At 51.6% G+C, this 19244-nt stretch overlaps 1 long non-coding RNA gene across 1 annotated transcript; it reads right to left on the reverse strand.

The window, feature by feature from the left end:
* Positions 1-10155: 10155 nt before the first annotated feature.
* On the reverse strand, positions 10156-16076 carry LOC138745325 (uncharacterized). Its single transcript, XR_011346173.1, has 4 exons — positions 15952-16076; positions 14643-14832; positions 13894-13971; positions 10156-10546 (listed from the first exon to the last, which is right to left on the reverse strand). It is a non-coding gene; the product is annotated as an uncharacterized lncRNA (long non-coding RNA).
* Between the last annotated feature and the right edge of the window lie 3168 nt (positions 16077-19244).

Consider the following 19244-nt stretch of genomic DNA (forward strand, 5'->3'; position numbering starts at 1 on the left):
AGATACAGTCGTCAGAGAAGGTACAGTTACATCGTCTTCTCCTTTGACCAGGAGTAACAAGTGGATTTTGAAGGAGGAAGACCATTTCTAACCGTATCTTTGAGATCAAGAGAGCAGCCTCGTTGAGACCGTGGAAATGGCCACTTTTGATGAATAAAGCCAAAGTAATCTTGCATTTGCAACATAACCATTTTTAAATGGAGACTTAGTTCAGCCCTTGACTGAGTTGATGAAATCTTGGTGGAAGAAAATAGCCACTCCACTGTCTCTTTGAAAAGACAACAGATTCATCATGTGGAACAGATTCTGAAATCTCCCTGCAAGAGAGGAAAATAAACTCTCGTAGAGTAAGTTTCAGAACAATGATTTTTCATCCAAGAAATTCAGACGAGTTTGAAAGAGGACCGATGACGAGGTTTTGAAATCCTTCAGTTGCTTTTGCCACAATTTAAAGAAATCGACATGGTGTCAAACGACTCAAATCCAGATACAACCCTTCACAAATTGAGCTCTTCCAGCTCCATTGGGTTCAACCAGCGAAAGATGAGGGGGTAAAGCCACCGCGTTAGAGAGAGTCAGCAGGTCAAACAGACATAGAGCAAAGAGAAAGAGACATCAAACACATTGTGGGTTTGTCCCTTCATCAAAGAAAGATGAGGAAGAGGTCAGAAATGGGACCATTAAATTGTGGGGATGGAGGGCAGGAGGAAGCCAACACACACAGAGAGGGGACTTGGGTACCTGGGGCAAACAGGCGGTTCCCTCCCCCTGCCCGCCCTTCTCCCCCTGCCCGCCCTTCTCCCCCTGCCCGCCCTTCTCCCCCTGCCCGCCCTTCTCCCCCTGCCCGCCCTTCTCCCCCTGCCCGCCCTTCTCCCCCTGCCCGCCCTTCTCCCCCTGCCCGCCCTTCTCCCCCTGCCCGCCCTTCTCCCCCTGCCCGCCCTTCTCCCCCTGCCCGCCCTTCTCCCCCTGCCCGCCCTTCTCCCCCTGCCCGCCCTTCTCCCCCTGCCCGCCCTTCTCCCCCTGCCCGCCCTTCTCCCCCTGCCCGCCCTTCTCCCCCTGCCCGCCCTTCTCCCCCTGCCCGCCCTTCTCCCCCTGCCCGCCCTTCTCCCCCTGCCCGCCCTTCTCCCCCTGCCCGCCCTTCTCCCCCTGCCCGCCCTTCTCCCCCTGCCCGCCCTTCTCCCCCTGCCCGCCCTTCTCCCCCTGCCCGCCCTTCTCCCCCTGCCCGCCCTTCTCCCCCTGCCCGCCCTTCTCCCCCTGCCCGCCCTTCTCCCCCTGCCCGCCCTTCTCCCCCTGCCCGCCCTTCTCCCCCTGCCCGCCCTTCTCCCCCTGCCCGCCCTTCTCCCCCTGCCCGCCCTTCTCCCCCTGCCCGCCCTTCTCCCCCTGCCCGCCCTTCTCCCCCTGCCCGCCCTTCTCCCCCTGCCCGCCCTTCTCCCCCTGCCCGCCCTTCTCCCCCTGCCCGCCCTTCTCCCCCTGCCCGCCCTTCTCCCCCTGCCCGCCCTTCTCCCCCTGCCCGCCCTTCTCCCCCTGCCCGCCCTTCTCCCCCTGCCCGCCCTTCTCCCCCTGCCCGCCCTTCTCCCCCTGCCCGCCCTTCTCCCCCTGCCCGCCCTTCTCCCCCTGCCCGCCCTTCTCCCCCTGCCCGCCCTTCTCCCCCTGCCCGCCCTTCTCCCCCTGCCCGCCCTTCTCCCCCTGCCCGCCCTTCTCCCCCTGCCCGCCCTTCTCCCCCTGCCCGCCCTTCTCCCCCTGCCCGCCCTTCTCCCCCTGCCCGCCCTTCTCCCCCTGCCCGCCCTTCTCCCCCTGCCCGCCCTTCTCCCCCTGCCCGCCCTTCTCCCCCTGCCCGCCCTTCTCCCCCTGCCCGCCCTTCTCCCCCTGCCCGCCCTTCTCCCCCTGCCCGCCCTTCTCCCCCTGCCCGCCCTTCTCCCCCTGCCCGCCCTTCTCCCCCTGCCCGCCCTTCTCCCCCTGCCCGCCCTTCTCCCCCTGCCCGCCCTTCTCCCCCTGCCCGCCCTTCTCCCCCTGCCCGCCCTTCTCCCCCTGCCCGCCCTTCTCCCCCTGCCCGCCCTTCTCCCCCTGCCCGCCCTTCTCCCCCTGCCCGCCCTTCTCCCCCTGCCCGCCCTTCTCCCCCTGCCCGCCCTTCTCCCCCTGCCCGCCCTTCTCCCCCTGCCCGCCCTTCTCCCCCTGCCCGCCCTTCTCCCCCTGCCCGCCCTTCTCCCCCTGCCCGCCCTTCTCCCCCTGCCCGCCCTTCTCCCCCTGCCCGCCCTTCTCCCCCTGCCCGCCCTTCTCCCCCTGCCCGCCCTTCTCCCCCTGCCCGCCCTTCTCCCCCTGCCCGCCCTTCTCCCCCTGCCCGCCCTTCTCCCCCTGCCCGCCCTTCTCCCCCTGCCCGCCCTTCTCCCCCTGCCCGCCCTTCTCCCCCTGCCCGCCCTTCTCCCCCTGCCCGCCCTTCTCCCCCTGCCCGCCCTTCTCCCCCTGCCCGCCCTTCTCCCCCTGCCCGCCCTTCTCCCCCTGCCCGCCCTTCTCCCCCTGCCCGCCCTTCTCCCCCTGCCCGCCCTTCTCCCCCTGCCCTTCCTTCTCCCCCTGCCCTTCTCCCCCTCGCCCTGCCTGGCCCCGCCCACTCCCCTCCTTGACCTGCCCCGCCCCCTCCGGGCTCCCGCCCCTCCCATCCCCCTCCCTCTCCCTCATCCCCCTCCCCTCCCCCTGCACCGACGCCTCGGCTCCACCCAAACACCCCGCCGGTACCGGCCACTCCTGGGTGGGGCCCGGCGGGCTGCGGGTCGCCCGCTTGCGCGGCTGAGGAAGGTCCCGGCGCTGCCGCCAACTTCATCCCATTCGCGCCCGCGGCGACCCGACGGACCCTGATCAGACGACGCCGCCGCCAACGTCCCACCTCCTCACAGCAAGAGCCAATCAGCCCGCGAACCCGCCCATCAATCCAACCCGACTTCAGCGTCCAATCCAATAGCGGCCTCACCGAATCAACCCATTGGCTCGCGCAATTGAAGCAACCAATCAGCGAGAGAGCGAACACACAGGTGAACCCAATCAGCATCGCAAGACAGAAATCAAAGGCAGTGGAAGGAGCAGGAGACCTTTCGGCCCTTCCACTTACAACTACCCCAACACTCAATCTAATCCTTGGGAAACACAGGATCACTTTGTTTTGGCTCCAGGATTCCTCTGATCTCAAGAAATACATTGTACCCCAACTGCAAGGGAGACTATTTATTATCAAACTTTCCTTTATATTTATTACCACTTCCAATTTAATGGAGGACACAAGTGGTAGTGTCAGCCAGCTGGACTGCCTCGGGGAACCTCATGGAGCAGGCAATCATGGTGAGAAGGTAACTCATCCCGTGGGAGGCCGGTAGTGACCCTACAATGTCATTGTAGATATGGCTGTACCTATGTGGTGCTGGCTCGAATGTCTGGGGTGGCGCCTTCACGTATGTCTGCATTTTGGTCATCTGGCAGAGTGTTCAGGCCTTGGCCCACTGACAACCTGTTTCTGGAGGCTCAGCAAGAGCAACCGATTGACCACCATTTTGACAGTACTGATGGCCGGGTGCGTCAGATTGTGCACCTCATCATAAAACTGCCATCTCAATGCTATCGGCACGATGAGGTGGGGTTTGCCATTGGAATGTCGCAGAGGAGCGTCTACTTACCAGGATCGATGTTAACATCCTCCAGCCTGAGCCTGGACATTGCTGTCTTGCTTGCAAGGATCTCAGGGTCATCCTGCTGTCCCCTGCCGAGGGCTAAGTAGTCTATTCACTGGGACAGGGCCTGGATAGACTTGATTGCGGGGATGGGGCAGTGTGTCACCCACGATGTGTTGAATGTCTGTAGTGAACTCAGACTCATATGAGAGGAGTCGCTGCTGCTTGGCCGACCACAGGTCTAACACTTTATGGAAGGCAAATATTAATGGCTTCTGGTCCATGAAGACACTGAATTGTCTACCTTCCAAAAATACCTTAAGTGCCTGACTGCCAGGTACAGCACCAATTGTTCTCAGTCAAAGACGCTGTATTTGAGTTCAGGTGGCCAGAGGTGTCTGCTAAAAAAGGACAGGGGCTGCCATTCCCCTTTGATGAATTGCTCCAGTGCACCCCCTACTGCTGTGCAGGAAGCATCTACTGTGAGAGTGGTGGGTGTCTCTGGCCTGGCGTGTACCACAAGGGTTGTGTTGGCCAGTGCGTCCTTGGCCTTCTGGACGCCTCCAAATCCTATTGTCCCAGGTAATGTCTTGACCTTTCTCCGCATGATGAGGGCCACGGGGGGGCGTGGCAAGATGGCGTAAGGATCAGACGTGCCTTCCAGTCCGCTCCTGACTCTATCTTAATGTTTTGTCTAGAAATGCCCGTTAAAATTCTTTAAAAGTTTAGATAACTTCAGTGCTGTTAATTTAACTTATAATGGTAAAATTGGTGGAAAAGAGCAAAAAAAAACGACAACAGATTATCAAAAAACTACATTTTCCAAAAGTTCAAGTTTTGGAGCCTACCTACAGGAAAAACATCGAGACTCAGCCTGAAATGGATCCCAGGAGAAAGGTACAGCTTTCGGATGTAGAGTTCAATATTACATCGGTAGAGCCCACTAAAGAGGGCGCCAAACAGCCTTTAGTAAAAAGTTACTCAGGTTCGCACATGTGCAGTAACATCTGACGGCAATGTTATGAATGAACCACTTGTAGTAACATCAGTTGAAGTACCGGCTGGGGAAAGGCATTTGTCAACTGTAGCGGTGGCACTGCAAACTGCACCTTTTGAGATAAAAGAACCTATACAACTTGATGGATGGGGAAAACCCCGGCCAGCGTCCTCCAGTCATTGCTGGAGAGGCTGTGGCAGGGGTTTCCACACGCAGCTATACTACAAGGAAGGCAACCAGAATGAAGGAAGCAAAAGAAGACCCTTTGGTTATGCAGAAGAAGCAGGAATCTGTTGAGCCAGAATCTCTTCCAATTGAAAAGATTCTTGTGAATCTTGAATCTAAATTATCTTATACAATGCAGGGATTATCCAAGATTATGACTGAACTTGGTACTAGGTTTAATACTCTGTGGTGAAAATACATTCTTAACAGATGGCTGAGTTTGGAGCTTTTAAGCTTGAAGTGAGAGATAAATTTAATTCGTGTGAAGAAGATATATACGAAATACGAGATCATGTTTCAGATGTGACCAAAATGGTCAAAGACTTACAAACTCAAAATAAAGATTTGGTGAAAAAGATTGATTATTTGGAAAACCAATCCAGACGGAACAATATAAAGATTATTGGTTTGCCGGAAGGAATGGAGGGACCAGACCCAAGAAAATGTTTTACTGAATGGATTCCGCAGGTGCTGGGTCAAGAACATTTCCCGGAAGATATAATACTGGAACGTGCTCACAGAGCCTTGCGTAGAAGACCTATTTCAGGTCAAAGTCCAAGACCTGTTTTGGTTTGTTGGTTGAATTATTACGACAGAGAAATAATTTTACGAGTGGCAATTAGAAATGCACAACAGAGAAAATCACCCTTGATGATTCAAAATAATCGAGTTTTCTTCTATGCAGATTTGAGTCAAGAAGTTATGTTCCAATGACGGGAATTCAATTCTGCTAAAGAGTTGTTGTGGAAGAAAGGTTATAAGGCAACCTTTAGATATCCAGCTGTTTTGAAGGTTTTTCAAGATGGTTGCCAACCAAATTTCTTTGATTCTCCAAAGGAAGCTATAGCATTTGCTCAAGAGCTGCCAATTACTCTGTTTCAACAGAGACGTAGTCGCCGCGATCTCTAAGGAGACAAGAGATGGAAGAAAAGAGCCGTGCTCCAAGAAGGAATGGTTGTAATGGTGACTCGGCAGTTGGAGCTGATTAAAAGAAGAGTTGTTCTTTTTTTTAAATTTTTTTTTAAAAAAGGAATATTAAATAATGATGATGTTAGTTTAAGATGAAGTGAGAGTTGGGGGAGAGAACTGGATGGGCACTATTTCCTGAAAGTCATCTGCTACGTGTGAGTTATCTCACACCCATTTTTTTTGGGAGTTACCGCATTGCGTGGTTTAGACGGGAGGGGGTATTTTTAACCTCCTACCTGTTATTTTTCCTTTTTTTGTATTATTAGATTAAAGAGTTAAGGGTTTTCTTTTGTGTTTATAAAAAAAAGCATAAGAAAGTATTTGATTGTTTAAAAAACTAAAAATTCATGCGGTTTTTTTTGTAAAGTTTATTCAGTAGATCAGGAATATTTGAAATTTAAATGTGAATGGGATGGATAAGTTTTTTTTAAATATTTTTTCTTTAACTTTAAGGTGAAAGGAGTGGTAATTCAGGTGCATATTATTTTGCTATTTTAGTTATAGAACGAAGGGAATAATGGTGAAAGTTATAAATTGAATTGTACAATTCTTAATGAGGCTTGAATTTTGTTTGTGGCTTATGCTCTATTTGTTGAAGATATAGATTTCGTTGTAGATGTATTTTTATTATTTGGATCTGAATTTTAACGTAATGATTGGGGATATTTAAATGTGGTATTGGAGCTTTTATTGGGTAATTATTCAAGGTTAAAAGGGAAAAATGGTGGAAGAGTACCAAATTTGAATTCTACAATGTTTAATGAGGTTGGAATTTTGTTTTAAGATGGCAGTTTATGTGACTAATATGATGTTAGATGTGAAGTTAGTTGATATTTGGTGAAGGTTTATCTCTATAGAGAAAGTTTTATTTTTCATCTTTTTTTTTCTCATGCTACAATTTTTTTTAAAGAATTGATTATTGTTTAAGAATTTTTGATAGACAATGTTACTAATTTTACTAATTTTTTATTTTAAGTTTGTTAATTATATGTTTCATCTTAACTCTGTTAAATATATGCATTTAAGTTTGATTTAAATATGTTTTTTAAGTCTGATATCTTAGTATTAATTACTTTTCTTTTTGTTAGTATTTTAATCGGTTATGTTTTTGGTTTTTTTTGTAAGTGGGTTTTTTTCTCACATATATTATTAACTTTATTAATTCTTCACCCTTTATATTGGGGGGAAGGGGGGGTTGGACTAATTTGAGTTGGGTTATTAATGTGTAATAATTATTGGGGAGGGTATACTTTATTTAGATTACTGATACTGTATTGTAATTTTATTATTTTGTTCTTAATTTTTTAAATGTAATTCTATATGTTATTCATGTTATAAAATCTTAAATAAAGTTTAAAAACAAAAAAAATGATGTTGGCCACTACCGGTATGAATCGGTGATAAAAATTAATCGTACCAGTGAATTCTTGCAGCCCCTTCATTATGTGGGGTTTGAGGAAGCACTTAACAAACTCTATCTTTTCAAGCAGGGTTTAGTTCCGTGCCTGTTGATTTGACCCCCAAGGAAGTCGAACGTTTCCAACCTGAACTAGCACTTAGCAAGGTTTATATAGTAAGTCCAAATTCCCGCAGCCAGGCGCACAGTCACATTAGATGGTCTCTGTTTAGCTTCATTGCCACCACTTTGACATATTGTGGTTACTGCCACCCTCTGCTGTTGGAGAATATCCTCCTTGGTCTCAGCCCCTCAATGTAACTAAGAACCCCTAAAATGCCCCTCATGTTTTGGCCTTCATCACTACTCCTGGCAAGGCATTCTTGACACCCACAACTCTGGGTAAAAGAAAATACCCCTGATATTTCCCCTAAATCTTCCTCCCTTTGCTTTTGACAGATGTCTTCTAGTGTTTGCTACTCCGATCTGGGTTTCAGGCAAACTGAAGGGCATCTTTCACTGAGTTTCTGGTTTTCCAGCAGTTGTGGATGTCTGTCTCTGGATGCTCTGCTCCGTGGACCACCCCGCAGTATCCCATCTAGTCCTAGAGTCTCTGTGTCAGACATTCTCTGCTGACCACTGCCTGATGGCTTTGTGGTCAAATGTGTTTGTCTATGAAACCGTTCCCAGGAAGGTAAAGGGGCAAAGTCTTGCTGACTGGAACATTGTGCAGCACCAGGGTCAGGCCAATCTTTCGCAACACCTAAGCCAGGTAGAACCTCAGCACATAGCAGCATTTGGTGCCCTTGCACTTTGGTTGCAAGCACAGCCACACACAATTATGGCCATGCTGGTTACACCCTTGTCCCCATTGATTGACGATGTACACGGTCCTTCTCCAGACTCTATCCATTTTGGACCCTCACATGAATAGGAAATTTGTTTTGGGAATTGACAGGGTGGTGGTGTGGGGATGGGCCAAACCTGGCTCACGTGCAGCAGGACCGAAAGTTCCTTGCACATTGCACCTGATAATCAGGTTTTACCCGAATGACAGAGATGGGTATCTCTGTGGTTCTCCCTGTCTCCTGGACCTGGGGGTCTTTGTACTGCTCCCCATCTCCTTAAGTTGGTGCTTTGTTCTCCACCACCCCCACAAGAAATCCAAGACCCCTGGATGGAGGGCAGAGGCGCAGAGAGATCAGTGAGAACACGGGTAGTTTCAACAGGGTGGGGTCCATCCAGGCGCCTGATAACAGGAGGAACCAAGTGGGAAGGAGGATGCAGGGCATTCGATAGCAGGACATTGCGAGAGAGTGGATTCCTCGAACTCTTGAGGGGAGAAGGCGCTGGTCGATCCATCGGTTTAGGTGGGGCAGGGTATAGACATGGCAGCTGACTGGAATTGTCAGCGGGTTACTGAGACCTGGGAAAGGAGGGGAAGGAGGGTGCAGTAGTGTTCTGAGAGTGCTGAGGGAGAGGCAACATGGGTGCCACCTCAAGGCAATGGTCCCCTGATTGATTGCAGGGATGGGCTCTGTAAATAGACTCATAGATATCCAGCACAGAGCATCTTTGTCGCCCTGCCATCAGGAAGGAGATATGGAGGAATAAAAGCAGAGCAGCCAGGGAGGGAAATAGCTTCTTCCCACAGGCCGTGCGATTGACAAGGCAACATGAGCTGGATGGGAGCTAAGAATGAAAAGGGTGAGAGGAATATGGACTGATTACAACAGCTCAGCTAGCAGGAGAGAGGGGCTGAAGGGCCTGTTTCTGTTTTGTCTATCTGGACCAGCTTTTGAGTTCAAGCTTTAAAAAACCCAATCATTTTTAAATTTAATATCAACGGTACAGAATGAATCAAGAGACAAGATGTCTGTCCAGCAGCAAGCGTCGAAGGCACTTCCTGAAACGGAGGCTCTGAAACCACAGGGAGGTTCTGGACGGAAAGAGGCCCAGCTTCTTCTGGAAGGAGGAGAGGAGAGGCAGGGGAAATGCGGGGGAAGGGAAGGGGAGGGGAGGGGCTAGGGATGCCGTCCACCGTTCACCTCCCCTTTCCTCTACCCCGTTCCCCTCCCCTTTCCATTGCCCGTTCCCCTCCCACATCGCCTCCCCCTTCCAGTCCCCAGTTCCCGTCCCCCGCTCGCCTCCCCCATTCCCCTCCCCCTTCCCTTCCTCCTACTCCTAACCCTAACCCCTAACAAAATCCTAAACCTAACCTTAACACTACCGATACCCCCTACCACCACTCCACGTCCCCTAACTCTACCCCCACCCCATCCACTAACCCTAACTTTATTCCTACGCCTATGCCACCCCCTAACCCCAACCCTAATGCTACCCACCATCCCCTAACCCCAAACCTCACTCCTCCTCTACCCCACTGCTCCTAACACAAGCCCACTTCCCTGAACTATAGACCTAACCATAAACCAAGATATAGCCCTACCCCATGTCTCCTAACACTAACCCTAACTCTACCCAACTTCCCCAACCCTAAACTAAACCCTATCCCTATCCCTTACAACCTACCTCCTTCCCCTAACCCTACCTCCTACCCCTTCCCATACCCGCACCCCCTACAACTATCCCCTTCCCCTAACCATACCTCCTACACCTTCCCCATACCCACACCCCCTACAACTACCCCCTACCCTATCCCTTACAACCTACCCCCTTCCCCTAACCCTACCCCTTCCCCATACCTGCACCCCCTACCACTATCCCTACCCTATCCCTTACAACCTACCCACTTCCCCTAACCCTACCTCCTACCCCTTCCCCATCCCCGCACCCACTACCACTACCCCCTACCCTACCCCTTACCACAACCCCTACCCTTACCCCCTTCCACTACCCCCTTTCTCCTACCCCCTTCCCCTCCCCTTCCTTCCCCTAGGTTAGGGGTAGGAAGGGGAAAGGGAAGGGGGAGGGGAAGGGGAGGAGGAGAAAGGGAGGGGAAGGGGGAGGGTTAGGGGAGGGGATGGGGGAGGGGAAGGGGAGGGGGAAAGGGGAAGGGAAGGGCGGAGGGGAAGGGGGAGGTGAAGAGTGGAGGGCTGGGGTTAGGGCATAGGTGTGAGGGCAGGAGAAGGGGAAGGTGAGCGGGAGGGGGTTGGGATGGAGGAGGGGTAGAGGAGAAGAGGGGAAGTGGGTGAAGGGACATGGAAGAGGCAGGGAATGGGGTTGGCAGGGCCAGAGGGATACGACGGGGAGGGGTTCAGGCCATCATGTTGTTGTCCGTCCTCTGTTCAGCTGGGATGCGAGGTTCTCTGGACTCGTGTCTTGTCTCTGAGATCGCTCCTTCTCCTGGGAAGAGAAATACGAGTGATAGAGATACTGCCTCTGAGGCCTGATCACAATGACTTTGGAGGGTCCCAACTCTTTCCCCATCATCCCCCCTACCCCTGAACACTGGAGCCTTTCCCCTTCCTCTGCTTTACCTGAGGAAGTCTGTTTTGGCGAAAACCACGATCTCTCTCTGCAGAGCTCAGAGCAACGTGTGTCCATCAGGCAACACCCTGGTTCTCCACGATATGGCAGCAAGATGTTAGACAATCATGGATGGATCAGTCGAGACCATTCAGCTGATCCATCTGAACCTACCCCACAACAATGTTACCCTCCCCTCCCTCACACCAGTACTCTCCATTTTTCTTGAATTCCTGTCCATATTAAAATCCTTTTCATGCCTTTTTTGGACCAGCCTCCGCTACTACCCCAACAATGCATTCCAGCCACCCACTACATTCTGTGTGAATAAAATGTACCCCTCACGTCTTGCCTAAATTTCCCTCAGCTCACCTTATTTAGCCGTCCTCTGGTATTCTCGCCCCAGGAATGCACACAATATTCCAAGTGTGGTCTGACGAGAATTTTATACATCTGCAACGATACCTCTTGGTTTTTGAACTCAATCCACTGACTCCTGAAGGCCAGCACACAATACACCATCTTAAACTCCCTCTCAATTTGCACAGCAACTTTGAGCGATTTATGGCGCAGGATCTAAATATATCTCAGTCCTGCACACTGTTCATAATCCTGCCATTAACCAAGTGCTCTGCCCACACATTCTTGTAATCCGCATTCAATGAAGATATTGGTGTATATGAAGCTACTTTTAATGGGTCTCCAACCTTCTTTGGAATAACTGTTATTCGTGCCCTTGAAAATTACTCTGGAAATAAACCTGGACCAGTTGCTTATTTAAGTACATCTGATTTACAGGATTGAACTCCATCTGTCACTTCTCTGCAAACTGGATGACCTATGACAACCTTCTACACTGTCTACAACATCTCTACCTCTGTGTCATCCCCTGACGTACCCACCCTTCCACTCCCATCATCATTCATAAAAATCACAAAGAGCAGGGGTCCCAGAGCAGATCCCTTTGGAGCGCCACTAGTCATTGTTCCATCTACTACTACCCTCTGTTTTCTGCAGACAAGCCAATTCTGAATCCACACAGCCAAGGCTCCATGGATCCCATGCCTCCGGACATTCTGAATGAGGCCTCCGTGGGGACCTTGTCAAGCACCTTACTAAAATCCTCGTGCAGCACATACAGACCTTGACCTTCATCTATCTCCGTTGACACCTCCTCGAAAAACTCAATTTGACTCGTGAAGCAGGACCTGCTCCTCACAAAACTATCCATGAGTTTCCCCAGCATGTTTGGGCATTGCCCTCGGCCCCAGCATCTGCAGACTTCCTGGCCAGTCCCTCCCTTACCCCTTCCCAGAGCTTCCGCATCCATTAGAACATCAAGCATTGCTGCCCAGAACAGTCCCTTTGGCCCATAAAGGCTGCACTGACCTTTGTAAATGTTCTCCACAACCTTTACCTGTACCACACCCATAGGAACATAGGAAGTGGGAACAGGAATAGGACAAAAATGGCCTATCGAGCCTGCTCCGCCATTCAATACGATCATGGCTGATCTAATTTATGACCAAACTCGACCTACCCTGCCTTCTCGCCATATCCACAAATTCCTCTATCATGTAAAAATTCTGTTCCCTTACATCCACATGCTCGTCTCAGAGACTTTTATATGTACCTATTCTACCAACCGCTACCACTTTCTCCGGTGACGCATTCAAATCTCTCACAACTCTCTGCATAAAAAAAATCTCCCCTCACCTGAAGCGGATGCTCTCTGAGATTTGCACCTGACACTTTAGGAAAGGTTTCTGGCTGTTCATTCCATCTAAGCCCCCCACAATCTTATTTAGAATAAGTTATTAAGCTGTGGAAGGGGCAAGTTGGGAGAGGGAGGAGGGGAGAGAGCTGGTGGGGGAGGGGTGAGAGCTGGTGGGGAGGGGACAAGGCCGTGTTGTGGAGAGGGATCAGGACCGCGTTGAGGTGGTGAACGGACAGACATGGGTGGATCTACCTGCCGAAATAAAGGAGCAATAAGAAGGCCATCTCGGGATCTACCAGCATCTTCTGCGGCTTGATGTCTCAATGGAAAACCCCCTGAGGATGGAAGTAGGCCATGCTCTGCTACAGCTGGTACATGAACATCTGGCAACACAACGATATAACATGACCCACTCTGCCTCCACACTGGCCGGGTCTATATCCTGAGGGTAAGGGGAGGTGGGTGAAGGGCCCCTCCCTGCCAATCAACATCCATCCTCATCATCCTCTCCACCCCTCTCCCATCACTACCCTTTCTCTCCTCACCAATACCCATTGAGACCCTCATGCACCCTTCATCGATATCCAGTCCCCAGCGAGACTCAGCCAGTAAACTCCTTCATATCCTCCAACCCCACCATCCAAGCTTGCCCCAGTGGACAACTTGACCACCCAGACCCACAACCACCTTGATGTAGATCATGGGAATGGGCTGCTTGGCCTTGTTGAAGTGCTGGACCATGCAGTGAACCGTCTCGGGAACATAGTCCAGACCCAGATTCAAATAAACCTGCTCTTCCTCTTGGACACAATACAAACATGTCAGCTGGATTTACCCTCCAAAACCCCGTGCCTCTCCCAACAGGAGTGCCAGCCCCTCCTGCTCTCTGTAGGCCTGATGCCCCCACTGCTCAACACAACATGGCATGAATCCAACGGCTCAGCGAGCAGAGCGTCAACAGGCCGTAGTGGACCCGTCCGCTGCCCCATCATTCGGCTTCTGGTGAGACTGCACAAAATGTGCAGCTCTGACCGCCCTCCCTCGTGAGGCAAGGATTCACCGGGGGAGAAAAACCATTGACGTTTCGAGATGAGAAATGTTTGCAGCCGGGTGTTGGCTGGGGTCGAACATGTGGAGGCTGAGTTGTTGGGACGATTCAGAGCAGGCGTTGATTTGGAAGCGCACCAAAAGGTGCCAAAAGTGAGTTATGGGGGAAAGTACATTCGTGAAATGAATTGGGGAAACAGACTGGAGGGGCTGAGTGGCCGAATTTGGCGACCTTGTCTTGTGGTCTTGGCTGCTGCTGTCTGGAGTTGAAATGGCAAGAGGTCATGAGTTAATGGGTGAGGAGCAGGGCTGCCAACGTCAAAGAGTCAGCACTGGTCAGAGGGGCAGGATGGAGGCAACAGAGAGGCTGCAGCGAGACAGATCGATTGAAGGAATGGGGAAGGTAGCAGCAAATGATATGCATCAGAGTGAGGGTGGGGTGGGTGCAGGTGGATCTTACCTTGACTACAGAGGAGAAGTTGAGAAGAGGGACAATGATGGTGTGATCCAACTTTCGCACGATCTGCAGTTTGCGGTTCTATGGCGAGAGAAGAACATCAGCAAGGCTGGGCGATGGGTCGGGGCCCTGAGGAGCAACTTGTCCAAGTTGAGGGGGGAGGCGGGGAGGAGATTTGTCAAGAGGTCAGAGGTGGGGAACTCCAAGGGAGGCCGAAGTGGGGGACTTTTCGAGAGTCAGTGGGGGGGACTTTTCGTGTCGCTGGAGTGGGGACTCGTCAGGGGGTTCAATGAAGTATCATTTCAGTTTTTATGATTGTTTTCCCAGCTTCTACAAAACAATGAATTTGCAGAAAATCTTTGATATTTGCCAGGTGAGTGTGTGTGTGTGTGTGTGTGTGTGTGTGTGTGTGTGTGTGTGTGTGTGTGTGTGTGTGTTTGTGTGTGTGTGTGTGTGTGTGTGTGTTTGTGTGTGTGTGTGTGTGTGTGTGGGATGGGGGGTTGTGTGTGGGGAGGGGGGCTGCTGTTGTGGGTTTGTGTGATTTTCTCTGTTTCCAAACCCCATGGCTGCTTTGGTCTCTGTCAGATGCTCCTCTTTCCACCCACCCTTCAAAAATGTGTTTGGGGTGTTTGTCAATTGGGTGTAATTGTGTGAAACGGGCTCATGTGTCGCAAGGGCCTGTGAACGTGCTGTAGGCCCTAAATTTAAATATCAGGGTTTTTCATTTCCACACAACTGCTCCTCCCCCTCACCTTGAATCTCTTGTCTTGCAAGATCTTCTTGATGGCAATCAGCTCTCCGGAGTCCACCAGCCTTGCCTGGTACACCACACCGAAAGATCCATTGTCGATGATTTTAACATCTGTGCAGGACTCCACCTTGGGGACGTTGGGTCCATGACACGGTGTGGCCACCTCTGTTGTGACCTTATTGCCATGTCCTCTGGGGAAGAAGCAGCAGCATTTACACACCCAGAGGGTACACAACAGGTCATTTATCCCAACCCAGCCTTGCTGTCCAAGTTAGTCTCTACCCCTCCCTCTAACTCCCTTCCAAGTGTCACCTAAATGTCAGAATTGATCCTCTGGTGGTTCGTTCCAGCTTCTCTCAGTAGAAATATTGCCACCCCAGGTCCTTCTATGATCACTCTCCTCAGACTGAGGCCAGTTCTGCAGCCGTTCACTTTGTCTACAACCCTCCCTCCATGAGAGGATCGGGTCATCCTGAACTTCAGCACGTCCCGGGGAGATGAACCACTCTGAACCCCACCACAGGTTTAGCAGAAGCCCTCCACATTCCCAGAAGCTCAGCAACATCGTGATCTTCCATGATGCAAGCGAGACCTCGTCGCCTGAGGGAGCAGGTGGTGCGGAGAGAGCCCCACTCTTCGCCGCTCAACTCTGTTGGGTCCGCCGCAGCAGAAACACTTTCTAGCACCTTGATCCAGGTCCACTGGGGGAAAGAATCCTATTCCGGTTGGGGGTGTGTGGGGGTGTATGCAAGGGTGGAAGGGATCTTGTAACCACGGGGGGGTGGGGGGTGGCGGGTGGAGGAGCGGTCCTGTCTCTCAGTGGACAGATCCCATTCCAGGTGGAGGGGGAGCTCTGTCCCATTTCTGTTGAAAAGTCTGCCTTCCATCCCCCTCGCAACTTCTCTTCTCCCTCAGACACCTCACACTCTCCCCTGCCCCGATTCCTCTACCACACTCTCATCCCCCACCCATGGTTTCCCCAGTGCTTTCCGTCCCCTCGCACCCCATTCCCCCCAGCTCAACCCTATGTCCCCTACCTCTGATCCAATCTCCCTTGACATTAGCCTGTGGTGCAACCCCATTCCTTCGCTCTCCCCTCCACTCCCCCAGACCCCATCCCTGTATCCCCTCACATGCCATTGTTCTCCCCTCCCCAGTCCCCTCCAGCTGCCTCATAAAGTGCCCTGCACTCAGGATGGGGAGAGGGGATTAAATGCAGCCTCCATTCTCTCCGCCCACACTGGGTGAAGGATGGTGCCAGAGGAAGCTCTGTCCCAGTAGGGGAGCCTGTAACAGGCTCTTTATCTCACCCATGGGTGGAGGGTGCTTCCAAACACAACCCTGTTGATCAGAGGGTCCCTGGGATGAGACAGCGTCCTACTCCGACACGTGGGCCAGAATCCCCTTCCAGGAGAGACATCTTTCTTTTGTTGCTGTGCCATGGCACGACTCAGCTATGGCTGCCCCATGCAGTGACATCATCACCCCCTCTGTGTCATCATCTCCCCCCTCTATGACACCTCCCCTCTCTGTGACACCACTAGTGTAATGGGCAGGGACATCCAACCATTTAAATCCTTCTCAATTTCCCCAAGAAGGGGAGAATAATTCAGCTGGTCTAAATTACTCGTTGTTATCTATTCTAACTCCTAGATATTTGATCCCATTTTGCCGCCACATTTGTTGACTATTTTCTTGACATTGGCTCTAATCCCCCTTCCTAAGTGACATGATTTTGCACATATCCCAAAAGAACTTATACCCAGAGATGTCCCCATAGTCCTCCAGGGTGGAGCACAACTTGGGCAATGAGTGTATCCGGTCTGTCAGATATATCAGAACAACTTCTGCAAATAAATTGATTTCATGCTCTTCCTGGCCTGTTCTGAAACCTTTAATGCCTGAATCCTGGCAAATGGCCTCAGCTAATCGCTCCATGGCCAGTACAAACTCACTCACTGGGAGTGTGGGGGAGGAGTCAGACCTTGATTGGCATGCCTGTTGGCTACCTCTGTCCCTCTCATCTCGACATCAGTGGCTCAGGTTGGGGGAGTCTGTGCTGCCTCCTGCAGTGCACAGCAGCGCTGCTGGACCACCTTTATCTCCTTATTTTCCTGGGCCCTCTCCAAATCTTTCCTTTCTATGATCTCACATTGGTTTCTCAGGAGAAACACTGGCAGCCAAAAGGCACCCTCTGATTCCCCTTAGATTTTGGGAACCCCGACTTCTTGAAGTGGGACCACACGTGGTGACCTATTTTCTCAAGATGTGGATCCAGGAGCTTGGACCAGTCTACCAGTTTGCCGTGGTCCGCCAGCATGCTTGCCAAGCTCCCGAACCCTGCACTCTCGTCAGTCCACCCGCAGATCTTGTTCTCCCTGCCTGCACTCGATTTCCTGCCCCAATTCCAAAGTATCTCCACTGCAGCTGTGTTCAGTCGGAACTCGAAGGACCCTGCTCACTGCACCAATTATTATGTGTGTGAAACTGATTCGAGGGTTCCCAAGGGTGGCGAATTTGAACACAGTTGTCTTTTATTGACACATGTAGTGAAGTCGCACGAGGAGTAAAAGACACACACAGACACAAACTCGCCGGATTAATCGATACACTTGCAACCACTCGTGGATAGAAGACTTGACAATCAACTTGTCACAAATGATACCTTGAACAGGTCATTCATTCACTCATTGATCTTGGATGCCTGTGGGTGGTAGGGGATATGCAGGTGGCCCCAAATACTTGGCATCACCACCCATTGCTGGTCGGACGTTATCCGATAGGGTATTCCACATATGGAGCACGCTAAAATGGTGCTTGGTCGGCCCGCTGGCAGGACATCTGAGTATGTGCTGACCATCGTGAGAACATATCACTTTTTATTTTGGCAGGGGAGAGGCCTGATATGGTCAATTTATCAGACTTGGCCAGCTCCCGAACCCCAGCGAATGCGGCCCTTGGTTTTAATTGCTGACAAATAGGGCATTTGGCCATCACAGTTCTTGCAACATCATGAGACCCCCAGATCCTCTGTCCATCATAGTGCCCCCATATGCCCACATTTATGATGCACCAATGCTGCCAAGGCTCCGGGGTCTCTCTGCTTGGGGAAAATAGTGGCAGAGCATATTTGAGCAGCTCAGTCCACAGTGGCATTGCGTCAGCTTCAGCGGTTTTCCTGGAGGTGTGTCCATCCACATGGTGGACCCTGACTATTCTTTTGTTGTTCCACCTCTCAGAAGATCTGCCAGTGCTGTTGTCCTCAGAGCAGGCAGCCATGGATCTGCCTCCCTGTCTCCTGCCGCCGACCCATCCACACTGACGTGCTGTTTGGCACAGCCCAGAAATCCTGTTGCACTGATCGGAAAAGAGGCTCCTGGGCCCGCCTGGTTGTCCCTTTTCGGATCAGTGCCACAGCTGCCAGCTTGGACAGTTGGCTCTCCCCTCCACCTCACCCTCTTGTGTCAGTACTTTATCTGTGGTGGGCTGGAGCGCTCCCACCTTACACCACTGTTTTTCGCACCTCCATCAGCCGGAGCCATCAGTAAACCAAGCTTTTTCCTGCTGTCCAGCATTGAGGATGTTGAACGGTTTGCCCCAGGCCATGGTGCCAAGCTCTTCTCGGGGTCATTCAGGTGGGAGGCTGTCACTTTCGGGCAGGACATGATTTGTTCTTGCAAGTGGCTCAGCCCTTCGATCCCGGCCTCTGTGCGGTCTGCCATGTACCACTTCTTCGGTCCGCTGTGAGTGGCATCCGCAGATTTAACCCATCACATGTTGGGGAGGTGTGGCTGGATTGTGACTGTCTCTGCTGCCATCTGGTTCTCTGTGGTGAGCAGGCGAGCATCTGACACTCAGATGGGGAGTCGCGGGAGGCACCTTCCAGGAGGGAATTGAACAAGAAGCTGTGTGGGACTCGGTGACCTTGCCTCTTTTGCTTGACGCTCCAATAGGCCATTGTCTTCATGGCAGAGACAAGTCATTCAAAGTGTCTTCCAGTTTTGAGGGGTTGGGGATACTTGTGGTCAGTGGCAGTGGCGTTCAACAGCGTGTTTTGCCATTAAAGAAGCCATTTGTTGTTCAGGTCATCAATGAAGCGGAGAGTTTTTTTTTCTGGGCAACATTGTACAGTAGATGGAGGGGCAGGGTGAGATGGGGAATATGTTGGCACCAGTAACCCAAAAGACCCACAAACCTTTGTGCCTCAACTTGTTGGTGGGCACCGCAATGAGGATTTTGCTTTGAGCAACCATTGATATTTCTCTGCTGCCTGGATGCTCAGGAAAAAGACTGTTGGACTAGGACCCTGGACCTTTTCCAGGTGGTGCCTCCCTGGTGCCAGTGTCTGGGGTGTTGCTGCTGGTGTCCAAGACATCCTAAAGTGGGCCAGAGGTTGCGGTACATGGAGATACCAATGACATAGGGAGGAAGAGGGAAGAGTTCCTGAAAAGTGGGTCCAGGGCGGTTGGTGAGAGCTGAAAAGAAATAGCATGAAGGGAGTCATGTTGGGATGACAGTCTGGGCCATGCGACAGTGAGGGCAGGAACAGAATGAGGTGGAGGATGAAGGCGTGGCCTGAAGGTGCGGGTTAAGAGCTCCTTGA

The sequence above is a fragment of the Narcine bancroftii genome, chromosome 11, assembly GCF_036971445.1.
Source record: "Narcine bancroftii isolate sNarBan1 chromosome 11, sNarBan1.hap1, whole genome shotgun sequence".
In the NCBI taxonomy this organism is placed as follows: Eukaryota; Metazoa; Chordata; class Chondrichthyes; order Torpediniformes; family Narcinidae; genus Narcine; species Narcine bancroftii.